This window comes from Macadamia integrifolia, chromosome 5, assembly GCF_013358625.1.
Source record: "Macadamia integrifolia cultivar HAES 741 chromosome 5, SCU_Mint_v3, whole genome shotgun sequence".
Classification (NCBI taxonomy): domain Eukaryota; kingdom Viridiplantae; phylum Streptophyta; class Magnoliopsida; order Proteales; family Proteaceae; genus Macadamia; species Macadamia integrifolia.
Window position 1 is genome coordinate 20923364 of NC_056561.1, and position 5955 is coordinate 20929318.

A 5955-nucleotide genomic window follows, 5' to 3' on the forward strand; every position below is an offset into this window, starting at 1 on the left:
CAAAGATTTCAAAGGAAACAACATATTGGACAATTGATTTTAGGTAGAAAACCTAGATTTTGGTTCGGTCTTTTCCAGATTTCAAGTTTAGATTTATAGTTAAGGCTTTTCGTTTTCTAGATTATAGGTTCTAAAGATGGCATATTTCAATGAAGTTCTCCATCTCATATAGTCTATCAAATTTAACTTTAGTTGTATATAGATAAAGGCACTGTGATCTAGATTATCCACTTATCAAATTTTAAAATCAAATTCAATTGTCACTCAAATTCAAAAGATTATATTTTCTTGGGACTTCATAAAGCTTTTATTTTATCACTCAGTTAATTCTGTTCAGTTGGAAGATAAAAGATCTTGGGCCTTACCTACCCTTAAGATTTGGGCTCATCTAATCAGCTTTGTTGTAGATATTAACCATACACCTAAAACTTCGTTTAGGAAAATGAAAAGGTGGTTATCTATTGAATAATAAGACTTTTGGCTACCTTTAGATGTACGTAACAAATTTTTTGAATACAAAGTTCCAAAAAACCAAAGGATTGCATCCATTCACACAGAGAGAGAGAGAGAGAGAGAGAGAGAGAGAGAGAGGATTTCACTCACAGGGAATGGACATCATCGCCGTCGCCGTCGCCGTCGCCGTCGCCACTCGCCGCTACCGCCGCTGAACTAGCCATTGTTGTCGCTGCAACTACCATTTCTCAGCCACTGCAAGCTTCGATTTTCAGTTTTAGACAAAGGGAATGAGTCGCATTGGTACATGTTTCAATGTGTTTGGTACGTGCGTGAAAGATAGGATTGGTGGTCAAATATGTTGCTCCTATATTAAAACAACAAACAGTTGGTGCACTACCAAGAAGCACACCAAGCTCTTGGGCCAGAGAACACAGCTAAACCAACTTTGTTGCAAGAGCAGCCACTGCTCTATATTCTACCTCCTTAGAGGAGCGTGAGACCATGTGTTGTTTTCGAGAGGTCCATGATACCAAATGAGAACTAAGGAAGACACCATAGCAAGACGTAGATTTCTTATCATCTGGGCAGCCAACCAATCAGCATTGGAGTATGTTGTAAGAGTAAATGTTGAAGGTGGAGTAGAAGGGGACTGAAAATGAATACCAACATCTAAAGTGTGCTTAACACACCGTAATATCCATTTCACAATAGACCCATGAAGATATTTTGGTTGATGCATAAACTATGCCACACGGTTAATGGCATAGCTAAGGTTTGGCCTGGTTATTGTTAGAACTACAAGGCTCTAGTGACATGCCAAAATTATGTGTCATTCGACAATGGCACACCAGAATAAAGGAATAACTCAACACCACTAGCAATAGGGGTTGTTGTTGTCTTGGCCCCAATCATACCAGTGGATTGCAAGAGATCATTGACATACATACGTTGGTTAAGGAATAGTCCAGCAAATGAATGACTTGCAACCATGCCCAAAAAATAATGTAAATCCCCCAAATCTTTCAGAGCAAATGTAACAGATAGGGCACGAACTAAAGCAACAATACTAGTAGAGGAGTTACTAATGGCGAATAGATCGTTGACATACATAAGAAAGAACAAAACATCAATGTCCCATTGAAAGACAAAAAGTGAAGTATCAGTCTTCAGAGCCATGAATCCATACGGCAAGAGAAAGTTGCTAATACATAAGAACCAGGCCCGAGGTGCCTACTTCAATCCATACAAAGACTTAAAGCGATGACAAACATAAGTGGAAAAATTAGGATCCACAAAGCCCAAAGGCCGCTGCATATAGACTGTCTCAGTCAAGTCACCTTGTAAAAAGACATTGTTGACATCAAATTGATTGATCTGCCAACCATATGTCACAACCAAGGAAAGGAGCACTCATATAGTTGTTGGTTTAATGATGGGACTAAAGGTCTTAGCATAGTCAAGTCCTAGATGTCGATGAAAACCTTTTGTAACAAGTCGGGTTTATAATGTTCAATAGTACCATCGGCATTACGCTTAAGCTTGAAAACCCACTTACATCCAACGATGTTCTGAGAGGAATTTGATGGTACTAAATCCCAAGTACTATTGCGAAGTAAAGCATAAAACTTTATACACATTGCATGATGCCCATATTCTGATTTCATAGCCTAATTATGATAGTCGGCTCAATAATATCAGCAACTGGGTGTTTGGTGGTAGCAAGAGTCAATCACTAAGAAGGTTTGAGACACCCAATACAAGAACGAGTGACCATAGGATCAATAGAACCCCTCCTGGTAGGAAAGCTATCCTCAGGTAGAGAAGGAGGACCATGACAAGGAAAATCAATAGATGGGGGGTTCATGAGAAAGAGGCCCACTGGATGGAGGCCCATTAGAAGAAAGCTTATGAGATGGAGGGTTACTATAGAGATGCTCAGTAGATGAAGGCCTATTACAAGGAGGCATAGTGGAACCTATAGGACCATTAGAGCCAAGACCCTAGTGAACACCCGAACCCAGAATATGTAATGATGGATGAGAAACAGAACAAGGAAGGAGAATTGGAGGTAGAGAGTCTAACCAAGAAGTAATAGAAGATAGTGTAGGAGAGCAGTAGGGGAAGATGAGTAAGGGAAAAGGGATTCATCAAAAGTGACATGTCAAAGAGACATAATGACAATTAGTGGTAGTATCTAGACATTTATAACCCTTGTGATCAAGAGAGTAACCAAGAAATATACAGGGTTTAGAGCAAGGCTCAAGTTTATGCTTAGCATAGGGCCTCAACCAAAGAAAACACAACAATCAAATGTTTGAAAGAACTGATAATCTGGTTAAGTTTAAAGAGACGTTGAAGGGAGCATTGAGGAGCAATGACATGAGATGGAATGTGGTTGAGGTAAACCGTTGTTTGGAAAGCATAAGACTAACAATAAGGAGAAAGATGTGCATGAAACAAGAAGGCAAAGCTTGATTCAATAATGTGACGATTCTTGCAATTAGCAACACCATTTTACTCTTAGGTATGAGGGCATGAAATGCACCAGAAATGCCAGTAGGGTTGTCAAAACCTAGCCCGAACCAATAAAACTGACCAAAAAACCCAAAACCAAATCAAACCGATCCTTATTAGATTCATTTTGGATTAAGGTATGATGGGACAACTGAAAATTGGACCAAACCGAACCAATCAATAACCAATCGAAACCGAACCGATTGAAACAAAGAAAAAAAATGAGATTATGAGATTGTAAATAGGTGAATTGATTATCCATTTTATTTTTGTTATAAATTATAACAATGCTTCCATTGGTCTTCTTGGTCACTATATAAAATTAGTTGGATAGTTAATTGAAATATTTAATAGTGTGGTTCATTTTGTGATTTCAATATTAGTCATCTTCTTAGTATTTAGCTTTTTATTGGTTTCAATAGTTGTTATCTTTCCTTACAATGATAAACCATAACTTCATCACTATAAGTTATGCATATAAGATTTCATTATGGTTTAAGCCCAAAAACAAGCCGACCTAAACTTTTACTAACCTGTTATTGAAAAAACAAAATAAAATGAAATTGAAACCAACTGAAAATCGAAGTTCCTTAATAGATTGGTTGTGCTCTCCCTTACTCCGAGACCAAAATCGATCCGAACTAATGGATTAGTACCAATAAATGCCATGTGATTGAAGAAAATGATCTAAGGCCTAAAACTCACCCCTCCATCAGTTTGGAGACATTAAATGGAGCAAGAAATATTTTCTCAACAAGAGATTGAAACCGAGAAAAAATTGAACGCATATCAAATTTAGAAAGCATAGATAGATCCAACAATATTTGCTAAAATCATCTAAAAATAGTACATAGTAACGAAAGCCATCTATATAGACAAACGAGGATAATCCCCAAGCATCAGAAGAAGGTGAAGAGATGTTACCAAGAACGCATGATTAAAGCTTTGAGAGCAATGTGAAGCAAAGTGACCATCAAGATTACAAATCTGGCTACCAAACATTGAGGAGAGAATCTTGCTTTCTAGAATGAGAATAGGAAGACGTTTGATGATAATTCTGATAATAATTATACCATGGGCGAAGAACCAAGATTGTAGCCCCAAGGAGCATAAGCTGGTTGAGATGAAGACTGATGAGGATCATCATAGCCCTAACTCGATCAATTGGTGTAGTTAGATTGTCAAGGATCACAAGACCAAGATGAGCAATTGTTGTAGAACTGATGCTGAGAAGAACCATCAGTATTGACTCTGATAAGAGCTGGGAAGGAGCACCAACAGAAGCAACATTCGCAGTATAGAAACCAGGGGAACTCGCATCAATAGCCTTAAGAAAGCTTTTATGACTCAAAAGTAGATGAATGAGTTCAGCAAAGGACACCAGAATGGGGCAAAAACAAATGGATGTTGCAAAATCATGAAACTCAGAACCTAATGCTCGGAACATAACAAGTTTGAGATCCTCATCATTCACTGATTTATTAATGGGGCCCAAGGTATCAACAATCACACGAATAGAAAGATGATACTTAGCAATTGAATCAGAGTTTTGTTGGAGGCGAAATAGATGATCCCTTATAGCCTTGATCTAAGTGAGAGAGGAAAGGACAAAGACTCGAGCAAGCGTAGACTAAGCTTCGTGTGAAGTCGTAGCACCCACTATATGTGAGATTATAGAATCAGACAAGGAAGAGATGATCCAACTAAGGATCATTTATCCTGATGGTCCTGAAGAGAACCATGATCCATAGAGGAAGTTGTAGATGACAAAGAGACATTCTCAAGAATAGAGAAAGGGCAAGAAAATAAGCCGTCAAAATGCCCTAGGAGGTTGTAACGTAGGAGAAGAGGAAGAAATTGTGCACGCCAGAGAAGATAGTTTAAGGCATTCAGCTTCAAGAGAAGTTGTGGTAAGACATTCGTAGAGACTAGAGAGAGAATCGCAATAGAATCAACACTGGCAATCGAGGAGGACAATGCCATTAAAGAAAAATAAAATCTGATTAGAGCGTTTAACCTTCTGATACCACGAAGAGGTTTTTCATACTCATGATCCTAACTAATAAACTGGGATAGTTAACAAAAATAAATATAGATTAACTCATAACAAACAAACAAACCAACTAAATATGCACATGAGAAGCTGGAGACAACTGGACAAGGAATTGTGCTAGTATGAATCACAGTACAAAGAGTTGTAACTCAATCAGTGACCTTGGTTGGAGCTCATTACCTCTAGGCACTCATTGACTTGTAGGTCCTCTCTATTTTGTTCCTAGGATGTTGTCTCACCACTATTGCTACCACTATTGATTGGTAGTTCTCCATCTCTCTTCCTCCCCTTTCACACCAATTTGGTTTAATTCTTCAATCTAATTTGATCATCTGACTACTCTATTGATCTCCACTTCATTCTATAAATTAAATCTGGCACCAATCGAATGATGAATTTAATGAGGAGGAATTATTTCTTATAAGAAAAGAAGAGCAATGATCCTCCTATCTAAGTATTGAACAACTCAAGTCGTAAGGCTAAATTTAATTAAGTTGTTCAGCTCAACTAGAGATTTTTGTTTTGTTAAATCCATAATCCCAATATTGTTATATAGATTAACAAACACAAATAATTATAATAACTTTAATATAATGCGTACCTGAAGTGATGGAGATGAATGTCATCGAACCAAGCTCAAGAATGGAACACAACCCTAATTGCAAGATAGATGGGACTTCATATCGCCATACATCATTAAGGTGGAGATCAACCTCATATATAGCCTAAGCCCCCTAAATCATTATAAGAAGGCAATCTTTGATAAATTCCTTAAATATACCCAAAATATACTTCATATCCAAATTAGAGATTTACCTCATATATGGATTTACTTATTGAATCCAAGAATATATACTAGTCTGTATATGTGTGTGCTAATAAGATCGGCACTTGGACCACTTAGAAAACTTCCAATATATCTTGGTGTTCCC